General features: G+C 58.7%; 1 protein-coding gene across 9 annotated transcripts in view; it reads left to right on the plus strand.

Moving 5' to 3' along the window:
* The first annotated feature begins 827 nt into the window (after positions 1 to 827).
* FOXP4 (forkhead box P4) overlaps positions 828 to 23168 on the plus strand; it is a 65573-nt gene continuing 43232 nt past the window's right edge. For 5 of the 9 annotated variants that reach the window (XM_067310447.1, XM_067310453.1, XM_067310454.1 and 2 more), the window contains exon 1: positions 828 to 989. The gene's annotated coding sequence lies outside the window, so the exon portion shown is untranslated. Of the gene's footprint in view, positions 990 to 1571; positions 1711 to 1911; positions 2078 to 23168 lie in introns of those variants that run through there. The other 4 variants (XM_067310448.1, XM_067310449.1, XM_067310451.1 and 1 more) reach the window with 4 other exon arrangements.

The raw sequence follows: 23168 nt of genomic DNA on the forward strand, positions 1-23168 counted from the left end.
GCATCCAGGCGGTGGTTTGGGTGCAGCATTTAGATGATGGCTCTGGGTACCCTCTCCCTGCCCTGAGGAACGAGATACTGGGGTGATACTGGAGCAGGGCCAGCAGGCTGCTGGGGCTGCCAGCTCAGTGCCTCGCTTTTCCCATCTGTAAAATGGGGCTGGCGCTTCTCTGCCCCAGCTCTGCCTAGCGCGTCTCTCTCCATGCATGTTGGTAATGGAGGCTTTCTGCCCCCAGTCCCCTGGGGGCGTCACACGCGCCGAGCACCCCGCTGTGCCTCAGTTTCCCCTCCAAGAAGCAGCGATAAGGCCACGTGGGCACCGCTCTGCCTCGGGGAACAAACAGCAGAAACCAATCAGCGACGGCGTTAATGAGCGAAAACGAAGGGGAATGGAGTGGGGCAGGTTGCACGTGTGTGTGGTGGGGGGGGGGGGGGGAAGAGCACTCCGCTCCCCACCCACAAAAGGAGCGGCGGACAGGCCGCGCTTCCTTCCTTCCTCGCTCCGCAAACCACCCTCCTCCTCCTCCCCTTCCTCCCCAGCCTCCGGGGGGCGGGCGGCGGGGAAAGCGGCTGCACCTGCTTTAGAGGAACTATGGTAGGGCGGCCGGCGCCCGCCCCGCGCCGCCGCCGCCGCGCCCGCGCCGCCGCCGCCGCCGCCGCGAGCCGGACCTGAGCGCGGCGCGCACGGCCGCGGCCCCGGGCTGCCCGCGCCTCCCTCGGCCCGGCGCGGCGCGGTGCGGCCCGCCCAGCCCCGCGGGGGAGCCCCGCCGCCGCCGCCGCCAGCGGCCGCCGCGCCATGCCGCGCCGCCTCTAGGCGCACGCCCGCCGCGGCCGCCCCGTCGAAGTTTTTTTTTTTTTATTATTATTATTATCATCATTATTTTTTTTTCCTTTTTTAAATTTTTTTCTTTTTCGGGAGGCGGCGCGGCCGCATGCCCGCCGCACCGCCCGGAGCCGCGCCGCGCTGCCCCCGGCCCTAGGGGCGACCAGGTGGGTGCCAGCGTCCCGGCGGGTTTCTTTCTCCCCCCCCCCCCTTTCTTTCCTCCTCGCCGCCCGCCCCGCTGGGGATGCGCGCTGCCGCAGCTGCTGCCGGCTGGGTATTTCGGGAATACTGCGGGGGTTGGAGGGGGGGTTGGGGAAGGGTCGTCCCCCGTCCCCCCGCCGGCGCGGCAGGTGTGGGGCGGGCGGGGGGCTCCGGCTGCCCCCGCGGGAGCTCGGGGCTGGCGCCCCCCCCCCCCCCCCAAAATCCACGCTGGGAAGTTTGTTGCGGCGGCCGGACAAAGGGATCCGGGGCGGGGGGGTGAGGAGGCGGCTCCGGGGCTTGGTGCCCCCCCCGCTTCGGGGGTCCGCGGGCTGCGGGGCGCCCCGGTGCGCGGCGCCGGCCGCGGTGCCCCCGGGGATCCCCGGCGGGGCGGGGGGCGGGCGGAGGCGGCGGCCGCGGGGGTCGCCGCCGCCGCCCCCCTCCCCGAGGCGGGTCCCGGCCCCGGGGGGCGGCCCCCTCGGGGGGAGGGGGGGGCGGAAGGGGGGGGACCGGGCACCGGGAAGCTCGCGCTGCCGCCGGGAGAGCCGCGCTGCCGGCGCTGCCCGCGGAGCTGCCGGCGCTGCCCGCGCGTTTGGGGCCGAAACCCCCGGAGAAGGCGGCGGCGCTTCGCAGCCGGGGGGAGCGCGGCCGCCCCTGCCATGACCGGCCACCTCCGGGCTCTCTTTGTTGGTACTTCTCGTTTTTCTCCCGTCTTTCTTTTCCCATTGGCAGTTCTGCTTTAATGCTGGGTTGTGGGGGTTTTTTCCTGTTTGTTTTTTGTTTTTTTCCTCCCCCTCCCCCTTGCACTTTTTGATTCAACCCCCCCAGCGCTGCCGCTCGGTGCCGAGGAGCGGTCCGGCGGGCGCGATTGCCTCATTTGCGATAAATCAGTAAGTAAGCAGAGCTGCCCTAAGTTTTGAAATTGCTCGAAGAAGCAGCCGCCGCCGCCATCCCCGTCAACCTGCAGCGAGACCGGCCGTCGCTAGAGCGCCCTGGTAAATCCTCCGCCGGCCGCGGTATCTCCAGAAAAAAAACACCCCAAAACCTAAACTAAAAGGTGAGGGAGAGAAGGAGAAATGTAGGGCTCCGAGCGAAGCAAAAGTACATGGCCGAGGAATTCCCGCAGGTTCGGGTCGGGGGCTTTGCCGGTGAAACCCTGCCTCGTGCTTTGCCTGCGTTTCGCCCAGTTGCAAAGTTTGAGAGTCTTTGGCATGTCTTTGTTCGGAAGGGCAGCGAGGCTTTTTCTTTTCTCTTTTCTTTCTTTTTTTTTCCCGGGGGGTTGGAAGGGGGGTCTTTAACTCGGGTCTGGTGCCCGCTGCCTGCGGGAGGTCTCGGCAGGCGGGCTGCCTCGCTGGGACCCTGCAGGCAGCGGCTCGTAGCAATAGCAACAACAATAATAACGCGTTTGGAAAGCGTATTTATTATCAAGCTGGCTTCTTCAGGGAGTTCAGAAACTCCTGGGCGGAAAAAAGGAGAAAAAAAAAAAAAAAGGCTTCGCGGAGCTGGCGGCGGGTCGCCGGGAGCCCCAGGGCCGGCTCCGAGCAGCCGCTTTCATCGCCTTCCCGCCCCGCTGCCTGGCTTCGTTTGGAGATGCTCGGCCGGCCCCGGCGCTGGCAAAGTTCAGAAATTTCTATTCTTTCCGTGATCCGACTCCTCGTCTGTGTCATAAACAAACGCGCCTCTGTCTCTCCTCTCCCGCTCCCCCTCTCTCCCGCGAAAAAGAAAGGCGCTTCGGAAAGTGCTGCGTTAGCAGCGGATTGCTCTGGATATTTCTTTTGGTGGTAGGAAATCTGTTTTGAGTTGGCAGGCGCGTTTCGAAGGTGTGTGTATAGGAGAGAACAAGTGGAGTGTAATTGGTTTTTCTTTTTCCATTTGGGAATGATTCCTTCCCCCCCCTTTCCCCTTTTAGAAAAAAATAAATGAAGAGCTGTCTCTGTCTTCCCTCCTGCTCCCCCCCATGTGCTCTTTAATTCAAATAAAAATGTACGGAGGGGGAAGCAGCAATAATTCACAGGCATCTGAAAACTAAACTTTGCTTGGAGTAGCGTTCGTGAAGTGCACGTCTTGAAAACTTGGATTTCGCTAGTGTTAATATAGTCCTAAAGGAATTTCTGTCCGGATTCCTCTCCAGGATCTCTTGTCGGCTTTAGGCAATTATTCCGTCCACATCATTTTTGCTTGGAGACTGCAATATCCAGAGATTGTTTTTTACCACAGTCGAAACCAACTTAGCATCAGATTAAGACCTCACTTTTCCGCGAGTGTTGTAAAGCTGTGGGGCATACAATAAAAATGTTATTAGTTTCTGTATTAAAAGGTTGGGTTGTTTTTAACCCAAACCAGAAGTAGGATTTACTTTTACAAATTTCTTCTTGTGTGTTAAAAATTTACACGAGAAACGTGTTATGCTGGCGAGCAGGCATTTGATGTTAAATCAACACAACATGCGTCTTATCCAGGCGGTGTGACCCTGCTAGCTGGGTGTTTGCGGGGACGTCTTCCCTTTCATGCCGCACCAGATCGGCAATTAAACCCAGCGAAGTCGCAGGCTCGCATGAAATCCAACTCTTAATTTAATTTTTAATCCCCCCACACCGCCCCAAATAAAGTCTGTCTAAAAGCCGACGAGCCCCCGGGGGTGAGTGAACGTAGAAATCATCAGATTTGGAAAATTTACCCCTCTGTTCCCCCCCCTTCCTCCTCCGGGTTTCTGACCGCGAGCCCTGGGAAGGGGGTTTGCGCGGGGAGGTGCGGCGGGCCGCCGCGTCGGGGGGCTTTTGTCAGCCCTGCGGAGCGGTCGGATGGCTCCAATTCCTGCCTTTCTTCTCCCGGCTTTGTGGTGGCAGAGGCTGGGGGAGGCGGGGAAGAGACTTTCCGAGCCCTTGTCCTCCGCGCGCTTTAAAACAGCGGTTGGGATCTGGCGTTTGGCAGTGCTACCTGTTTTTTTTTTAAATTATTATTATTTTTTTTAATTTATTAGTTGCGGGGCTGTTTTTGTTGTTGTGGGTTGCCCCCTCCCTTTGCCGTTGTGCTCGCCGTGGGGCGCCCAAAGTGGGGAAGAGGGAAGCTCCGCTCCAAACCCGACGTGGGCAATTGCCGCCCGCTTTGAACCGGCGCGAGGGTAATAAAAAGCAAAGCGCCGCTGCGCCGCGGGCCCCGAGCGCCGAGTTTGCCCCGTGCCGGTCCCGCTGCGGACGCAAGTCGGTGACGGTGGGAAATTCCCCCCCCTCCCCCAGCGCTGTGCGGCGCGAAGCGGGAGCGGGCTCCTCGGCTCCCTCCGCGGGAAAGTTGCTCGCCGGCGTGGGGAAGGGGCCGGGGACGCGGGATGCGCCGGGATGGGACGTGGGATGCGGGGGGAGGGCTGGGCGTTTTTGCATTTTGGGGGCAGGCTCACCTGGGGGCAGAGCGCCGGGGAAACGCATATAAATAGAACGGATTAAAGTGCTTGGGGGAGGGGGGAAGAGGGGAGGGGGTTAATCCTCAGATCCCTTAAGGGGGGAAAAAAATTAAAAAAAATTAAAAATCCCCAAGTGCAGTGACCAGCACCCGTCCCCTCCCTGTCCTCGGAGAAATATGGGTGCCTGTGCATTCACGTCCCTTTGGAAAGGGAAGAGCGGAGCTTATTTAAAAAGAAGAAAAAAATCGAAATCGAGTGACACTGAAATATCTGCTCCGGGCCCTCGCCCTTTCTCGCCTAACGCCGCGGCAGGAATGCGAGCGCGCTCGGTTGCGAAGTTGCTGCCCGGAGAGCTGCGGCGCTTTGCTTGGCGGCTGCCGGCGAGGGGGATGCTCCGAGCCCGCTCCCGTTTGCATCTGCCGCGGGGCTGCAGCGCAGGGGGGTGGCGAGGCTCCCGCTTGCGGGTTTTCTCCCTCTTATTTATTTATTTTTTTTTCCCCCCCTTCCTTTTCTTGTTTTCCCCGCAGGGAGGCTGGGGGGTGAGCTGTGCACAGAGCCCGGGGACAGGGCTCGTTCTTCCCGAAAAAAGGCGGGATAAGCCTGGCTTTCCCTTTGCCCCCGCTCCATTTAAAAGCAATGTGCCTCCATGTCGCTTTGGCATCTTGCTCCCCCCCCGCCAAGCGGGACGCGGGGGCCTGGTGCTGGGGGATTTGGGGAAATTCTCTTACTTGCAGGAGGGCCAGGCAGGGGCTGCATTTCCCCTGCTTTTCCCTTGCTCCGGGCGCTCCTGGAGAGGAGCGGAGCGCTGGGCTGGGGCTGGCAGGTGTCCGGAGGGTCTCGCGGCGATGCCGCCGGCCGCGTGCCAGCGTTTGGCACTTGCACCCCTGCCTCTCCCGGGTGCCCCCAGCGGGCTCTGCACCCGCTCTCCGAAACCGCGCCAGTGCCGCGTCCTTGTCACCTGCCACTTCTGCAAGTGGAAACGTGAAATTCCCTGTCCCGTCCTCTCGGGTTTCCGTCTCTCCCGGCGCCGCGGTAGCAGGGTGCTGCCTCCACCTGGGCTGCACCGGGGAGGAGGTTTTGCAGGGGTGAAGCACCTGCCTGGGGGGCTGCAGGCATCTGCCCCCCGAAGGGGTGAGTCCCGGGGCACCAGGAGAGGGAGGGAAAGGGGAGGAAAAAGGAAATGCATTCGGAGCTTGGAAATCCATGTATGCCTCAGAAGATTTAAAAATATATATATATGCTAGGTGCACAACTTTGGGAGACCCTGATGCACCCGGGACAAATACGGGAGCAGCCACTTGCTGGCCGAGTCCCCTAAGATAAAACTAGCCGAGGTGACATCGGCGGTGCAGCGTCGGTTGCCGCTCTGCTAGCTCGTCTCCGGCGTGCGGCCGGGTCCGCGGCGCTCGGCCCCGGTGGCGCCTGGCCTCTCCTCGCCAGTGAGTGGGATCTGCTGGGAACCGAGCAGGGAGCCCTCCGGGAAAGGGCTCTCGCGTGTTTTTGGAGGATGACAAAACCTTCCTCCCTCCCTGTTGCACCTTTTAAACTAGGGTATAACTTGCGGGTCAGGCTGGGGTGAGGCAGAGCTCTTGGAAAAACTTCCTAATTTTTTTTATTTTTTATTTATTTTTTTCCTGCCTACGATCAGCGATTGTGTAAAATGCAGTGAAGTCGCCGTCGGAGGGTTTTACGGGTGGCTTTTTAAACCCTTTTCCTTCTCTGATTTAAACCACTTTTGGGAATAAACTAGACAAGTTGATATGATAAAACATCTCGCTAGTAATCCGATTGCCCGTGAAAAGAGGTTTTTAGTGAGTGAAAACTGCATCAGGGGAAGGGAAGAATGAAGAGGCAAAAGCAGTGGAGGAGGAGAGCGGATTCCTTTGCGGCTCTGGAGTGAGATGCTGCAGAAAACGTAACCTGCCCGTCCGCAAGGTTTTATTTTTTTATTTTATTTTCATTTTAGGAGCTCCTCTCCCCTGGTTGAGGAGAGATGCAATGTGGGGCGGGAGGGAAGTCATTAGCGGGTTACGGTGCATCGGGAGCGTGGACATGGGTATCCGGACGCCTGTGCCGGTACCCAGAGCCTGAAACGAATGAACCTGGCGCATGCAAAGCGCTTGGCACAGGGAGTCCCATGCTTTTTTTTTTTCCTTTTTCCTTTTTAAAGGAGGAGAGGGGAAAAAAAAAATAAAGCTTGTGTTTAAAACCTGCTTTGCGGAGTTGTTAGCGCAGTTTCCCAGTTAAAGCGAAGCGGCGTCGGCGCTCGCTGGCCGGCCCCAGGCGACGCTTGCCGCACGGGTTTCGTGCCCTGGCAAGTTGGCAAAAAGCGTCTTTTGCTCCACGCTCCGGCGGAAATCCTGCCTGTGCGCTGCAGTTGTTGGATCCAAATTAGCAGCAAAAACACCCTTATTTTTTTTATTTTTAGCAAAACAGGGAGTGGAGGGTGGCTGCGGAGTGGAAGGAAATTTCTCCTGGTGCTGGTGGCGTCGGGAGCTCCGGTCGTGCCGTGCGGATCCTGGGGGTATTGATCAGGAATGAAAGGGGCAATAATAAAACTTTTTTTTTTTTTTTGGAGGATTACTTTCAAAAAAAAAGCAGCTGTGAAAACATGTGCAAAAAAAATTCTCTTTAAGGTACTAGAGTGAGGAGGGGGGGGGGGAAAAATACCGTGGGGGCCCTGTTTTTGCGGGGCTGGGGGAGCTGCTGTCCTGCCTCTTTGGCGCGGCACTTGCACGTGACCCCGCTCACCCGGGAGTGGAGCGTCCCGGCGGCACCGGGGGTGTGGGGGAGCGATGGGTCCGCGGGGCAGACGGGAGCGGGGAGCTCGCCTCTGGCGGGTAGGTTTTGGGCGCGGGCGGCCCCGGGGATGCCTGGCGGCGCTGCGGGAAGCGCTCCGGCTCCGCGGCGGCGTAGGCTGGGAGAGAAGTTACTCTGGGCTGCGTTGGCTTGCTAACGGCCTGTTGGGCATCCGCAGGGTGATGTGGCGAGGGAATCGCCTGCGGGGCGGCCGGAGGCTCCCGACGTGTGGTTTTGCTCGGGCACCGATGCTCTTATTTGATGGAAGGAGCCGCGATGGACGACGGTGCAGGCGGTGTCGAAACACCTCATTTCGATGCGCCTTTCTGGGGTCGCTTGCAGGACTAGGTTTGTCTAGTGGGACTTAACTGCACCGGGGCTCCTAAATGCGTAAAACCCCAACTCATGCATGCATCAAATCCAGCCTCCGGGGCAGCGTGGCTTTCGTGGGATCCTGGCTCCTTCCTGCACGCCGGGGCTTCGTGCTGCAGAGCCGTGTTGGACGGTTCTCCTCTCCGTCCCCGAGTCTTGGTTCATTCCGCAAACCATAAATTTTAGGTTAGGGGTTTTTGTTGTTGTTTTTCCTGCTTATCATGAATCTGCAAGTCAAGACTGTCTCTTACTTGTTGGTGTGTAGCGGGATCTGGACAGGGACCACTTAGGAGACGCTGTCAGGGGCTTAATGAGAGATGATGTCTTCAGCTCTTCGAAAAGAGCTACAATCAGGCAGGGTGAAAGATGGCTCAAGTTGGGTTGCTTTACCAAAAATTATAGGCCAGGACTTGTGCTCGCAATGTGTTCGGGTCCTGTCCACCTGGGAGCAGGTCCTCTTCGTGGTGGCCCTCTGCTTTGGTTTTCCACCCGCCCGTTGTCTGCGGCCACCTGTCAGTCACGGTCCGTTTGCCCGGTGACTTCCCACCAGCAGTTCTTGGCCCGGGGCTCCTTAGCTCGTATTTTGGCTCTTGAGCTGGGTTAGCGGCCAGGTTGGGTACAAGGCGTCACGTGTTGGGATGGCTGCTCTTCGGTTGGGTCGGCTGCCCAGGGGACGGGGTTTTGCTCCCCCCACCGCGAGCTGGCCATAGGCTTTGAACACGTGGCCTCGGGCTCTGCCAAGGTCCCCCCAGGAGGGGGGCTCATGCCTGCAGACCAGCCTGACCCCAAACCCAGCCATGGGATGGGGCTTCGGGGACACCTCAGCTCCTACGTTGCTGGACAGCATCGCTGTTTTTCAGACCTTCTGGCTCCAGGGGGAAAATTCATCCTGCGTAGCCAGAGCTACCTGTGTGGATGTCTTCCCAGCATCCTGCCTTCCTCAGCTCCGGGGAGTGGGGGGAATGCACAGCTGGGATGGTGGTGAACATCTCGTGTCCTTCCCTTCTGGCTCTGCAGAGCTGCCCTGCTCCTGCCCGTGGGCCGAGGCCCTGGCTGCTCCGGGCTCAGCACGGTCGCTAACGCGTTTGTGCAAAGCGTGGGGCATTGCAGGAGTTAATGGGGGACACGGAGACCCCTGGCAGGTGGGATGACTTTGGGTGAGAAATACCAGGCAGGGTGGTTTCTCGTGGAGCATCGGGGGAGTCTTCGCTGCCCCCAGACCTGCGTTGGGGCAGGGGACACGTGTTGCATTAAGGGGAGAAAAGCCCCATCCTGGGGCATCCCGCTCCCCCCAGGAGGAGGCAGGAGGTCCAGCGAGGCAGGAGGAGATGCTTTATGCCACCGAGGGGTTTTCCTGGTGGGGCAGCTGGGTTTCTTCTCCAGAGTCCAAAGTCTCCTGGCCGATCCCTTCTGGAAGTGGCCAGAGGTGATGGTGGGGAGGAAATTCCCTGAAGCGAGGGCTAATCTGCATCTGGAATACAAATATGGTAACATTGGGCCTATTAAAAAATGGAAGAGGGAGGGAAAATAAAGGGCGGGGGGGGGGGAATGGCCCATAACTTTTGTGGCAGGAAGTGTGGATTTTTAAAATGTGCTGTGCCAAGCGGAGCTGCAAAAAACCACTTATTCTGCTGGGGTGGGTTTGGGTTGGGGGGAAGCCGCAGCCTTTTAAAATGCCGCCTCCGGCTTTGCCTCCCTGCAGCAGGCTTTCCAGAGCGTTGACGCTTTCTCCCTTTGCTCCCCGCCCTGCTGCCCCCGAAATCCCGCAGCGCAAAGTCGCCTTCTCCACCAGAGCAGCAAAACTTTTTATTCTGCGCTTCCGAGATTGGTGAGATGCTTTATTTCACGGGCAAAGGAAGGTCTCCTCCTCCTCCTCGCTTCCCTTGCACCCGGGATGCCCGGAGGTGCCTGGCTTGCCGGGAGCTGGGTTTGGTGAGTTTGGCACCGATGTTCACCATTAATAAATTAAAACCTCAAAATCGCCCCGCTTCCCCTTTGGCAAGCAAGGAATGGTCGTCCCCCGGTGAATCCGGGGCTGCGCAGGGGGATGAGGGCAGAGGCTGCTTTCGGGTGCTCCCGTGCGCCCCGTGGCTTCTGCTTCGGTTCGGCACCGGGAATCGCGCCAGCAGCCCGGAGCGCCGGGCTCCTCTTCCCCAGTGGCAGCGCTGGGACGGTGGGGTTCGTGGCGGGATCTGGGTTTGCCACGGGAGGGATCGAGCCAGGTTGGTCTGCGGTGCGCGCGGGGCTGGCAGGCGCTACGCCGAAACCGGAGGAAAAGGAAGGGAAACGGGTGAAAGAGAGCAAAGGGGGGATTTTTGATACTGTGGGCTGGATCCTGCGCTGGCACAAGCTGGTGCTGTCTGGGAGGTGCTGGCAGAGCCACCGCGGTTTCAGCCACAGGTCGCGTTAGAAATGCCCCAAACGGTTGCTGTATTAAGTGCCACCAGGACCGGCTCCGTCCTCCGACCCCCCCTGCATCGGGAGGGTGCTGGCGCTTCACGGGCGGAGGCTTGGTAGTTTCTTCCCTCTAAGCTGCCTTCGGTCGGCTGCTGGGAAAAGGTCATGATAAAGCGCCCGCAGAACTCCAGCGGATCCTGTGCGACCTCGACGCGGGGTTTCAGGCTGCCTTTTTGCGTATCGACCCGGCGCGACGAAGCCCGCGGGTGCTGCAGGATCGCCTGGGAGGGCTGTAGGGAGCGCGGGGCAAGAGGAGAGGTCCCCAACCTGCACAAGGGCAATTTGGAGAGGTTTTGAGAGTCGGATCCTGCCCGGCAGCGATGGGGGCAGGAGCAGGGATTTCGGCTGGGATGCAGAGCCCCTCAGAGGGCCTTCCCTGTGCATGCGTGTCCGTGCATGCGTGTGTGTCTGTGCATGCGTGTCCGTGCACGTGTGTCTGTGCCCTTCTCGCCCTGCGCAGCAGCAGCAGCAGAGCGCTCTCTTCTACCCATCAAGGGAGAGGCTGGCCAGGGAAAGGCCCAGTCGATGCACTCCTAAGGAAAACGGCTAAAAACACCCCAAAACCTGCCTCCCTCCCTGGGGGAGGTGTGGGTGCCTGAGGGTGCAGAGCGGCGCGGTGGAGAAGCCCCCCGTTAAAGGGTTTCTGGCTGATCTCGGGTTTGGGGGGTGCCGCGAGGTTTATTTGGCTGCCGCCTTTGCAGCGGCCGTGGGCTGGCGGCTTGTGCTTTAACACTGCAGAAATTTAGGTCTAAGTTTTGCCCGTCTCCGTCTGATCACCGTGGCAGACAGCGACTTTCGAAGCCGCGGGGACCGGCCTGTCTCGTTTTAATGGGCCTGATGCCCAGGGCTGGTTTGTGCCTGCCCCGGAGGATGCTCGGGGACCTTTGCGTCTCCAGCCCCGGCGTCGTGGGCAGGAGGGGACCTTCCTTGCTCGGCACGGCTCTGTTCGAGTTATTCACTCTTCCCCTTTGAAATGGGGCTTTTTTATTTATCCTTAATGTGGCAGATTCTGCTTTTAGGGGCTGCTTCAGAGCCGTTTGAAGCCTTTCCCTTGATGCCGGCGGGCTTTAGCCCCGAACAAATGTCCTCTCGGTGGCAAGCGGAGCCGCGGCTCAGAATCTGGGTCAAACTCGGGGGCTGCCGGAGCAGCCCCGTCCGCGGATCAAACGCCGCATTGTTCCCGCGTCTCGCAGGTAGCACAAAGGCACCGAGACCATCCTGGCGCCGCGGGAGCCCGGGCGGAAGCGAAGCGGCTCCATCGCGCCTTCCCCCCGGCTTAGAGAGCCGGCGGGTTTGAAAGCCTCTCGGATGAAAAGGCCAGTCCGTTCGGAAATACAAAGCGGGGAAAGTCGGGCGGCGAGGGGGAGCGTTGGGGGGCTGCGGGCGGCTTTGGGGAAGGTCAGTGCCATCTGGCCAATTAGGCGCTTCCCGAAGTGCCATGTGCAGCAGCCGCCAAAGTCGGGTCCGCCGGGTTTCCAGCCCTGCGGGAGCAGAGCAGCAGCGGAGAGCAGAGGACGCCCGTCCCCGTCCCGTTGGGGGATCGGCCCCTTCTGGTCGCCGGCGAGATCCGCGGCCGCCCTGTGCAGGGGGATTTTTGGGGAAGCGCCCCGAGGGCTGAGAGCGAGAAGGGAGCCGCTGATTTTAGCCAGAAGTTTCAAAATCGTCGTCCTCATCATCACTTAAAAATTCCTTGCAGCCGGCAGCAGCGTTCCTCGGCGCTGCGGCAAGCTGCCTCTCCGCTCCCGCGATCTCCCGCTGCTTTGCTCTCCCTGGTGGGGTGAGTTTTCGGGCGGGCGTCCCCTGGGGACCCCCCTGCCTGGGGCGACGGCAGCGTTTGGAGCTCTTCCAGCTTCCCGAATAGCGGCGCCGGGGCCCGCGTCGGGCAAAGCCCGCTCCCCCTAGGGCTGTCCGCAGCTGGCGCAGTCGGTCGCGCGGCTTTTGGGGTGAAACCCGGCGGTTTGCAGCGAGGACCGGAGAAGCCGCCGGGGCCGGCACGTGCATGCACACGCGGCCGGCTGGAGCCGGGCACCCTCGGGGCGCCCCGAGCCGATGTCCTGCGGCGCGGCAGGCGGCTCGGTTCGAGTCGCGGCAGGCGGGGGTGAGTCAGCGCGGGCAGGCGGGGCGGCGCGGGGATGCGGCTGCGCGCGGGGAGCTGCCTGCGCCTTCGAAACCTCGAGCCCCTTCTGCCCCTGGCACCTCGCGTGCTTGCCGGGCCGTCAGGGCTTGGCAGCCGCGAGCGACGGGCCCGGGCGAAATGCAGACTGTTGCAGCTTGCAAGCTGTGAATCATGAATTAATATTTTAAAGAATGAGAATTTTTTTCTCCTCCACCCCTCATTTAAAAAAAAAAAAAAAAAGAGGTTTTCCAGGTGTGCATCGCAATGCGGATGCCTCTGTAACTCCACGCCGCAGCAGCTCCATCAGGGATGGTCGCAATTCCCTGGGATCAGACGGTGCTGTCTCTCCCCAGCCACCAGGAAGGCCCCAGGTGCCTCCTTGGCCACTGAAACCACTCGCTTCTGTCGTGGAGCATGAGCAGTCACCTATAGATAGTTCCCTATACGTCGTTTAGGGCCTCTGACGCTGGTTGGTGCAGAGGCAGCGCAGGCTGCGATGCGCTGGGATGCAGGTGGTGCGCATCCCCGCTGCCGCGGTGGCCCTGCACGGCCTCGGCCGATGTACTTCGTCTTTCCGTGCGTCTGTCCCCGTTCGTAAAGCGGGATGGCACTGGCCGGAGCCGGGGGGCCGCTGGCGCAGTGCGGGAAGGGGATGTGCTCATGAGCCCGGGCGGCTCTGCGTGGTCCGAAGGCGCCTCGGGTGGCAGCGGGTGGCCGTGGCGGTACCCAGAAGCGGCTCTCTCCATCGGTATTGGCTCTTTCCTGGTGGGGATGCCGAGACCGCGGCGGTGGGATGCCATCTCTGCTGGGAAAAGAGGATTCCCCAGGTCGGGTGCGCTGGGTTACGCGTTGCCCTCGCCGGCAGGCGCTGGGTGCGCTCTGCTCCCCGGATTCAGGCCCTGCCTCGTGGCCAAGGACCGGAGAGGACGCGGAGGCTGAAGGTGGCTCCTCCCGGACGCCTGGACAAGGATCTGGCACCCCCGGAGCTTCAGTGGCTTCTGCCCCAGCCCATCCCGCCTGGGGGCTGCTCCGGGTGCAGAGCCGCTTCCCAGCAGCCGGAGGGAGGATTTTGCATCTCGGCTGAGTCCTCTCCCTCTTCCCAAGCTCCCCGAAGTCTAAAGGCGCCTTTCCTCCCCCGTGCCGCTTCCTTCCCGGGCCTCGGCCGGCAACAGACTCTGCGTGAGCGTCGGGTGGGCGGCTCGGCGGTTTTTCTCCTCCGTGCGGATTTTTTCCTGCGACTTCCCAAAGACGTCGCGGGGGAAACGGCTCCTGCGGCTTCTGCCGCGCCGGTGGTCCGGGCGCGGAGGCCTGGATCTGCCCCGGGCTCGTCCCCGCGATGGCTGCGTGCGCACCACATCCTTGCGGCTGCCCGGCGCTGCGGAACGCCGGGACGGTGCAGCCTCCTCTCGGCGAGACGTGCCGAGACGGCGCCGGGGCTCGCCGAGATGCGTTTGCCGGGCGGGGAACCGGCCTTGGGTCGCGCTTCTCCGATTTGGGTGCCAAAAAAGGGACTTCAGCTCGAGAGTGTGAAAATGCCCAAGGATGGTTCTTCTCCCCCTTTCTCTTTTCCTCCTTCTCTCTCCTCGTGAGCGGTGTAATTTCTGGATGAAAACCAGGCCTCTTTCCGAACAGAAATGGGATTTGCAAGTAGGAAGCATCACTGTAACGGGGAGGGTGTTAAATATAGCATTTTCGGGATGAATTTTGCACGAACACGACTGAGCCTGGGAAAACTTGCAGCGTTTGAGCTCTTCCCTCCCGTTTAATAGGCACGGAGACTTCCCCCCTCCTCTGGGCTCTTTAAAGTCCAGAAGAAATCTCTAGTCTGCCTTTTCGGCCGCGAAGCTGCGTTTGGGGTCCGGCATCGCGGGGGCCGCGTCCCGGCGGCCTCGTGCCGCCGCGCTCCCGGCCGCCTCGCTGGCATCTCCTCGGGCGCTCGGCGCTTTTCCAGCGGATTCGGCGCTCTCGCGGCCCCAGCCGCCGCCTTGTGATGTTAAAGCTTGTTTTTTTTTTCCAAAAAAAAAAAAAGTGTTTTAGCACAGTCCCAAATTCTGGCTTTCTGCAGCTCTTTCTCACCCCTTGGCCCCTTCGTCTCGCTTTTCCATGATTTTGCTCATTGCTCACCTCCTTCCTCCCTTCCACTTCTTCCTCCTCTTCCTCCCTGGATCTGTCCTCTCCCTCTGCAGCCTCCCATGAAGGGAACAAGCTGGGGTGAGGGGAAGCTCCCTGGCTTGCTTTTTTTAGGAGCTTCGTCCTTGCCGGGAGCCTTCCTCCGCCCCGGTGCTGCCACGGCATTTCCAGGCCTGCGGGATGCTCGGTGCCGCTGCCCGGCCCCGGCGGGACCCGCTCCCGCGCCGCCTGCTCCCAGCCTGGACCCGGCCGAGGAGGAACGCTTCCCAGCCACCCTCCTCTTCCTCGGCGCCCCTGGGTGTCCCGTGGGGCACGGGCTCTCCCTCTGGGCTCCGCTTTGGCTGCAAATGCTTCCCATGAAATGCCGGCGATGGGAGGTGCTTCCTAATTATTATAACTATTTTTGAGGGCGGGGGGAGCGTGTTGGTGCTGAAAATCCCCTTTACTTAAAACCATCTTCCCGTGTGGAAGCACGGAGCAGATCTTGACAGCGGCTTGTGCGTGTTGGGAAACGATGCGGGTTTTTCCACCTGTTTTTTTTTTTTCCCCTAGGAGTTTGGATTATTCTTTTGCTCCCTATGAATTTTTCCCCACCCTATTCATTATCATTTTTGTTAATTAGATTGTGATGGGAAACGGTCTCTATTCAAAAGGAAAACCTCTGAGATGTGTTTTTACAAGTGTGCGCGTTTCGGGAGGGGGGGGGAGCGAAGATGCTTGAAAGAAATCATTTTAAAAATAATTTCTTCATAAAGCTGTTTAAAAGAAGACCCCGGTTACCCTTCCCCCAGCGCGGCCACCTCCCCTGGCCCCCCCTAATTAAACGATTTGAATTTTCACGTTAACCGCTTGGTGCTTCCTCGGCGCCTCAGATGATTAGAAAGGGATATTCATTTATGCCTTTTAAACGCCGCCCCGATTAAAATCAGAGAGATTTTTTCCTTCATCAAAATCTAACATCCTTGAAAAATTAATTTGATGCCTCTTGTTATCAATTAATTGAATCTCGTTGGGAGAGAGGCTCGTACGGCGGGTGGTTAGAGCCGGCCCTTCTGTTCTTAGTTGCTTTCCCCCCCTCTTTCCCCTTCTGCTGCTGCTTCCAAACACTATGACATTATAAAACTCTGTCTTTTTTTATTATTTTACTCATCTCATAAAATAAAATAAATGAATAAAACTTGGTCTCTCTTCCCACCCTCCTCCCCCATTCCCTCGAGTCCCTCTTGTATGAAAGACCCTTTTTTCCCTTTCTTTCTGTCATCCCTCTTTCCTATAACTTAAGAGGCAGTGGGAGAGAAAGAAAAGTTAGTGCTTTAGCAATTTCTCGGCATAGTCAGGCAGCCAGGGTCTTCCTTTCTTTAACCAGGGATATTGGATATTTCATTTGAATCTCCCTCTTTTCAATTAAAAGTGCACAGCTCCTTCTCTTAAACTCGCTCTATTCTCCTCCTCTGTCTCTGCAGCCGGAGAAGCGATTTCCCTTTCTTTAATATTTCAGCTCTTCCCACGAGACGGGCTGCCTGCATTTTTTTTAATAGACTTTTTCTCCCTCTATTAAACTTTTCCAATCTCCATCCCTTCTTTTTTTTTCTTCCCACCTCTTTAAACAAGAAAAAAAAAATGAGGAAAAGTTATAAAACTTAAAGAACTGGGTCATTCTTGAGTTACTGGAATAATTTTTAAAAAATTAGGCGCTTGCTCCATTTCAGCTCTCCTTGAAATGAATCTCCCTGGTTACTGTCTGCTCCAGACTTGTCCCTGGTGCCCCCTGTGTTTCTGTATTTCTCCTGAATTTGGGGCTGGAGGCGGGGTGATCCCGGTGGAGCTGCCGGCAGCTCGTCGCACCTCCCCGGAGGGGGGATGACTGTCCCGGGCACATGTTGCCTGCTGCCCGGCCTCCCCTCCCCTCCGCGAGCAACTTCTTGGGGAGTTTGGGGATGGCTCGAGCGAGCGCCGGCGCATCCCTGGTTTTGCGGGCGAGGGGGCGTGGATGCGGTTTCGCTGTCCTGCAGGATAAATCTGTGCACGGCACTTACGGCGGGCCTGGGGAGGGACGTGCATCCCCTGCGCTGCATTTACTGGTTTTTTTTGTGCTGCGTTTCATCTGGGGTCCTGTAGGCGAGAGGTGCTGTTGCTCCTCTCCGGATCCGCCTGGCCTCCTCGCTTTTGGGCCCCTTCGGCTTCCCCTTGGGGCGCTGAGGGTTTGGGCTGCAGGGAGCTGGGGCGGGTGGTGCAGACCTGGCCCCAGCTGTGTGGGGCAGCAGGGCCGCGTCCTGCAGGTCCGTGGAGTTGTTTGCACCCCTGCTTTTTTTTTGTTTTTTTGGGTGTTTTTTTTTTTTGCAATGTCTTGGGCGGAAAGGAGGCAAGCGGCTATTTCGGAGGCTGAAAATTGGGGCCTGCCGAGGATCAGCGTGGGGATGCTGGTGCAGGGACGGTGGGGCGGCCCCAGGGCTTCTTGGCTCGCCCCCAGCATTGCTCATTTGGGGGCTTCTCCATCCCGCCCTCGCTCCGCATCCGTGGGCGAGGGAGGGGAGCAGATGCCGGACCCGAAACGGGCCAGCAGCCGCGAAGCCACCCCATGCCGGGTCCCCAGTCCGCCCCAGCGAGGGCTCCGGGCCGGCGAGGCAGGAGCCCCCCGTGCCCCACGTCACTATTTAATTAGACGTCCCTGATTAACCAAACTTGGCGTTCGGCTTCCTCCTGCCCTCATCTTTCCTGGCTCCGAATCGATGGCTTTGATATGCTAATTAGGGAGTAATTTAATTTCAAAAGGCCGCAATTAACAAGGGTGTTGTGGACATGCTGTAGTTAAGCGGCGTAATCTAATTTGCATTAGTAACAAGCAGGGACTAATTAGAAGCTTAATTAGACACTTAGACGGCTCTTGTGTTTACTTTCTTAATGAGATGGAGTGGGGCTCTTTTTTTTAATCTTTTCAAGAGCGCAGCGGAGGGAAGCGGAGGATGGAGGCACCGTCCCAGCGCCCGGCGTGCGCCTGGCACCGGCCCCGGCAGCTCGCCCGCCACCGCTCCGGGCGTCCCGCGCTGCAAGGGCTTGCTTTTTTTCATGGAGTTGGGCAGGGAATAAGCAAATATTTAGCAGTTGTTTTTTTCCCGAGGGCACCGTTCCTCTGGATCTGGGGCTGGATGGGATGGTGGAGTCTTGTGGGGGTGCTGGCGTGGGCTCCTGGAGGAGAGGTGTCCGTGGGGTTTGCCGTGGTCAGGGCATCCTCGCCATGGCTTCGGAGCAACCTCCAGAGAGCAAAGCCTCTCCGGCGCGTTTTGGAGCAAGGCAGGGCCTGGCCGGTGTCGTCCGGGACCCGAGCGCGAGAACTGGCCATTCCCGGGGGACGTGGTGCCATCAGTGCCGCTCGCGTCTCCAGATGCGCTCCCAGCTTTGCCAGATTGGGATGACCCAGCTTTTCAGGGGGAAATGGCTCTGCCGTTATTCCCTCAAGGGTTCGCCAAGCTCATCCTGAGCGGAGACGTCGCTCCAGGGCAGCACTAACGGTCCGGCGGAGGCTGCCGCGGGAGCCGCAGGTGGGAAAGGTCTGCCCACCGGGGAGGAGGAGAGTGCGAAGGTTGCCTTCTTCCCAAAGAAGTTGCTGGGAGCGAGATGAAAGTGGGAGATGAAAGTGCCCGGAGGTGTGATCCCATTAAAGTGGTGCTCGGACTTAGCCAATCCTTGGTTCCTTAAATCTCTTCTAATTTACTGTAATGCTTCAAATTCGTTTTAGCTCCCCCAGACTTTTATTTTAATCCCCTTTCCACATTTCCATGTGTTTGGGTGTTAATTAAAGGGTAAAAAGCCACTCTCTGAGCAATGCCGGCTGCTGCTTCTGCTCCTCAAGCCAAAGCCTTTTAAGATTAGCCAGCCACTTCCTAAAGACTTTGCAGCGCCGGAGCCGGGCGGGCAGGTTGCTCAACTTTCCGCGGCTCGGAGCAGATCCGGTGCCTGCGATTGAGCTTCCCCAAACCTCGTGCGCGTGCAGGACTCCTTAGGGCCCCGGGTTCTCTGCCTATTCCGCTGGATTTATGGCAGTTGGCGCCTCTCCCCAGCCGTTGCGGGATTTGCTCGGGTAGGTTGCTCCAGGCATCCGGGCGTCCTGCCTGCTGCCCGTTTGTCCCGCTGTTTGTCCTTATCCCTTCTGGGCCCTGTTTTCCGGGTGCTTTCTATTGCACCTGGGGAAACTGAGGCAAGGGGGCAGCCGGTTGCCTGCTTGCGGCAGGATGCAGGTCGGTGCTGCCGGCGCGGGGACCGGGGAGGAGGCGAGCGCGGCACCTAGGCCTGGTTAATCTCCGCAGCGGATCCTCCGGAGGCGACTGGTTTCGGCTCCCCCCCCCTCCCCGCCGCCGCCGTTCCCGGGCTCATGTGCATCCCACACTTTTCTGCGCCGTTCACATGGCGTCGCGGCTGCCAAAAATACTGCGCCGTGACTTCCCCGGTGCCTGTGTAAATAATACGTTGCCGACATCTGCTGCTGCCCCGTCGCGGCTGCTTCTTCTAAAAAATACCGGGGTCTGCGTGGTTTCCCCGTCGCCGGAGCCTGGCTCCGGTTTTGGGGGCGACGGCCGTAGGCAGCGCCCGGCACGGTCCTGCGAAGGGCAGCCCAAAGTTAGGGAGCCCCCGCGGACCGTCCTAATCAGGATATTTAAAAATAGGAGAGGCGAGGGGAAGGGAGCGAAAATAGGCGTTCAGAGCTCGCTGCCGCGCCTCGGAGACCTCGCAGCCGCAGATGCGCCTGTTCTGCGCGTCCCGGGGGCCGAGACGGGCTACTTAGCCAGAGGATGGGGATGCTGAATCGGGCAGGGGGGAAGGGGCATCACGCGGCGGGTCTGGGCACCCCGAAATCCGTCGGGAGCTGGGAGGGCAGATGGGGGGAGAAACCGCACCGCCCGTGCCCTATTCTCTAATTTTTTGCCCCAAATGATCCGTGAGCACTGGGTACTGTACGGCAGCTCCCACGTCCTTAATGCAAAACCTTTGCATTGCGTTAGCCGCCGTACCTCCCGGCTCGGAAACGCCCGGCAGCGACGCGGGAAAACGGGATTGCGGCGCTCATGTGCGGCTGCGTGTTTGCGCTTCCGACGCCGGGCGCGTGTGCGCGCTGCGGGACGCCCGTCCGTGCAGCGCGGCCGGCTGAGCTGCGTGCGCTCTCCCGGGGAAAGCTCTGCGCATCCATCAGTCTGTTAATTGCGCTAATTAGAGAGTGTGGAGGTGTTAATTGGAAAGCGCTGGTATCGTGCCTGTTCGGAGGGTGGCGGGGGGGGGAATGTCAATAAAAATGAATTGATGACTTGGCATGGCGCGTGCACTTTGCAGGTTAGCGGCGAGTCGGAGGATGTCGAGGAAATGTTACTGCTCAGATTAAGCAATTGTTAATTAAAAGGCAACGGTAATTAATATACTCTCATTGCCATATGGTACTGCTAAAGGCAGGGGGATTCTCTTTACGGCGTTTGTAATTCTCCGTTTCTGTTTCTCCGTCTTTGTCCTGTGAAAGGTGCACGTTTAAGCAAAAGAGAAAAATGAAAGAGCACTTATTCAGTGCAAATGATTTGGATTGTGGCCTCGGAGAAACGGTAATTAGCAATCCATTTGCACAGCTTCGCCTGCTCGTTGCCATTAGAGGGTCCCCTCCCCTTTTGAGCAGAACCGCGGTTTTGCACTTTTCCTGGGCGTTGCAGCTCCCGCGCTGCCTCTCCGGGCAGGCTCTGCGCCTTCGCGCCCTGGCGGTCCTGGTTAGGCCCTCCGGATACCAGCATATGGTGAATCCCTAAAATACTGGACGCGTTTGAACTAAAATAGATGAAAAGCTGGCGCTCCGATCCTGCCCGGGCCTCCCGCCTGCGCGGGAAGGCGCACGTGTGCTTAAGCACTTGCAGAGCCGGGACGCGCTTGTGCCGCTCGCTACAACCCTCCTTACAACCTTCCTGCCCGCGTGCGGCTTCAGCCCGGATCCGAAGGGTGCTCGTTCCTAGTTTCAGTCGACGCCGTAACATTTCAGACACTGGCTTCATTTTTTGGGTTTCTTTTTTAAGGTTTTGTAAAACTTTTATGTGCATGGAAATATTTTCATTATTATTATTACATTCTTTTACTACTTCCCTTGCAGTGTCGGGAACCCAAACACGCCGGCATCCCAGTAGGGTTTGAGAACGGGAAGTCAAATTTACTAGACTTGGAGAGGGAACCGAACTGGCCCGTTGTCACCGGCTGGAGGAATTGCCCAACTGGAGCCGCGCGCTGGGTCAGCTGCTCCGGCATCCTGTCTCTGCTCGGGGCCAGGATCCGATGCTTTTTGGGGGAAGGCAAAGCAAGCCCCCGCTTACAGCTCATCTACGAGAAGAGATTTCCTCCTAATTCCCAATAGTTAGGCTTCAATTTATGCCCCGAAGCCAGGAAAGTTTATATCCTTTCCAAAACGATATATTTTTTTTTGGCCTTTTTTTTTAATACTTCCTGTTGTAACTCTGGATATTCTTGTTCTCCATATACAAGTCAAATCCCTTTTTGAGTCCTGCTGAGTTTTTGGCCGCGGTGATACCTTGTGACTCCTGGACGCAGACAGACCCCGCGGGGCCGCTCGCGTGGTCGAAACTCGGGGCTGCCTGCAGAGTTTTCCGAAGGAAAACGAGAAAAGTAACGAAAACCTCTTAATTTTCCTAAAAGCCTCTTGTTTGACGTTGCGGAGAGGGAGCAAACCCTATTTTCGAGGGCGGAAGGTGTTTTCTTGACCGATGCCGCTTTCAAGGGCTCCTGTATCGTCGGGCTGGCCTGAACCCCTCTGCGCGAAAGGGGCTGAAAGCCAGGTGGGGAGGAGGATTTGGGGCAGCACGGGGAGGTTTTGCACGGGCAGAGCACGTGCCGGGGCCGGTCGGACAGTGCGGCTCTGCGCTGAATCGGGGCCACCTGCCTCCCGTTTCTCTTTCTTTCGGCTTTTTTTTTTTTTTTTTTTTTTTTGTTTCGAATGCGGCATCCGTAGGCAAACATGCACTTCCTTTTCTGGTAATCTCCGATCCCTTCTCGGAAAGCTGCTCCGCTCCTTGCGCAGCCCGTGCCGATCTCGCCCCGCTGCCCCGGCATCCCTGTTCATGACTTCTGCATTTTTAAGTAAAAATAAAATGCAGTAATCCCTTTAACCTTGAATTCTCCTGTAGCCACCAGTGTGTCCCCGTGTGCGTGCGCGCGCCCGCACGTGTGTTTGATAGTGTGAGGACTGCAGGAGGGAGCCAACAACTCCGCATGGGAATTAATGTCAGTCATATACCCTGCGGAAATGACTTTTGAAATGCATATAATCTCAAACATGCAAATGAGAAGCTTGCTTCACCCTGTTTAATATGAATGATCAGCTTCTGAATAGCTATTATTACACGCCACATTTCAGCAATTATGTTGTTCGCGGTTTGTCTTTCTATCTTTTTTGGGGGGGGGGGGAGGAAGGGGAGAAAAGAAGAGAAGAAAGGGGAAGAAGCAGTGTTTCTTCTCGCCGTCCCTCTGTCTTTATTCCTCTCCGGTTTCAAACTTGCTGGCCAGCTCTGATCCGCGGTGGCTGAGTGCTCTTCCCTCTTCAGCCCTTCAGGGGCTTCCCCGCTCCCTTCGCATCCAGGTGCTCCTGCAGGTAAAACCACGGTGCTTCTCGTCCCCAAATCCTCCGGCGTCTCCGCATTCGGGGAGAGCGGCACAGAGGGGAGGAAGAGCCTTGCCTCGCGTCTCCCGGAGGGAATTAAATCCAACGTAAGCTCTGTTCCCGGTTATCCCTCTGGCCAGGAGCATGCACGGATATGAAGTCAGGGTGCGCGTGAAGCGTGATGCCGATTTCCGTGTGCGCGGGGACGCGTGGCTGTTGGCTGGGGCAGCGCCGTGGGGACGCCCCGCGCACGCGTGTCCCGCGGTTGGAGACGGGAACTCTCCAATCTGCAGCTAACAAGTTGCCCGCTGATAAACCCAACTGGTGGAGGATTCTCCATCTCGTCTCCTTGAAACCGATCCCTCCAGCTCTTCAGCAGTCCCTGCCCTATCCCCTCTGTGTTAGTTTAAAAGGCATTTAAAAACATATGGGTCGTGGAGGCTAGCGGTTAGGGCCCTGCTCGGCTCTCGTGCAGAGTTTGGTGGTGTTGGAGTACGACCGGGTTTCCCAGCCCGTGGCCTGTTCGTGCACCTAAAGGCGCTGCCTTTGCCTCTAGGCACCGGGAGCTGCGTTTGCCAAATCCATCTCTGGCCAGCGAAGTCCGGAAGCCCTCGGCCTTCCCCACCGCCCGTCGTGCCTCTTGGGAGGTTTGCAGGGTGCTTGGGTGCTGGCGTAGGTCTGAGCCCGGCAGGAGCTGAGATCCGCGGCGCTCCCTGCCCTAATCCCTGCGTGACCCGGCTGTAACGGCGATGGCCAGGGAGAGGTTACGGGGAGAAAACCCCTCAGCAAAGCGTTGTGCCGTTGCCCTGAGAGGGACCAGAAGGATGAAATAAAGCCGGCAAGTGGTGCAAAACTTTGCAATGGACTCGTGCAAGGCTAAAGCGGGGGAGAAAATGCAATGCACGTTGCAGCACCTGCTGCCTGCGCGCGTGGGGTCAGCGATGCTCCCGGGCTGGTCTCTCCAGGGGCAGGCGACCATCTGAGCAGGAGGACAGGGAGCGAGGAGACGCCTGGGGAAAAGACAGGGTTTTCCGACTGATGTTTTCCAAAGAGCCACCGCGCTCTGATGTCGTTAGCTCTGCTCCCGTTGTCGCGTCGGTGGCTCTGCGAGCGGGGGCTGCCGCTCGTTTGCCGTTCCGCGTCCCAGCTATGCGGCACCGTCCTGCTGCTTAGGAGTGACGGCGACCTTTCAGGCAGGGTGGTTTTTCCTGCTGGAAAAGGCTGATTTGCCAGAAGTTGAAACG

This window comes from Apteryx mantelli, chromosome 25 (assembly GCF_036417845.1).
Source record: "Apteryx mantelli isolate bAptMan1 chromosome 25, bAptMan1.hap1, whole genome shotgun sequence".
In the NCBI taxonomy this organism is placed as follows: Eukaryota; Metazoa; Chordata; class Aves; order Apterygiformes; family Apterygidae; genus Apteryx; species Apteryx mantelli.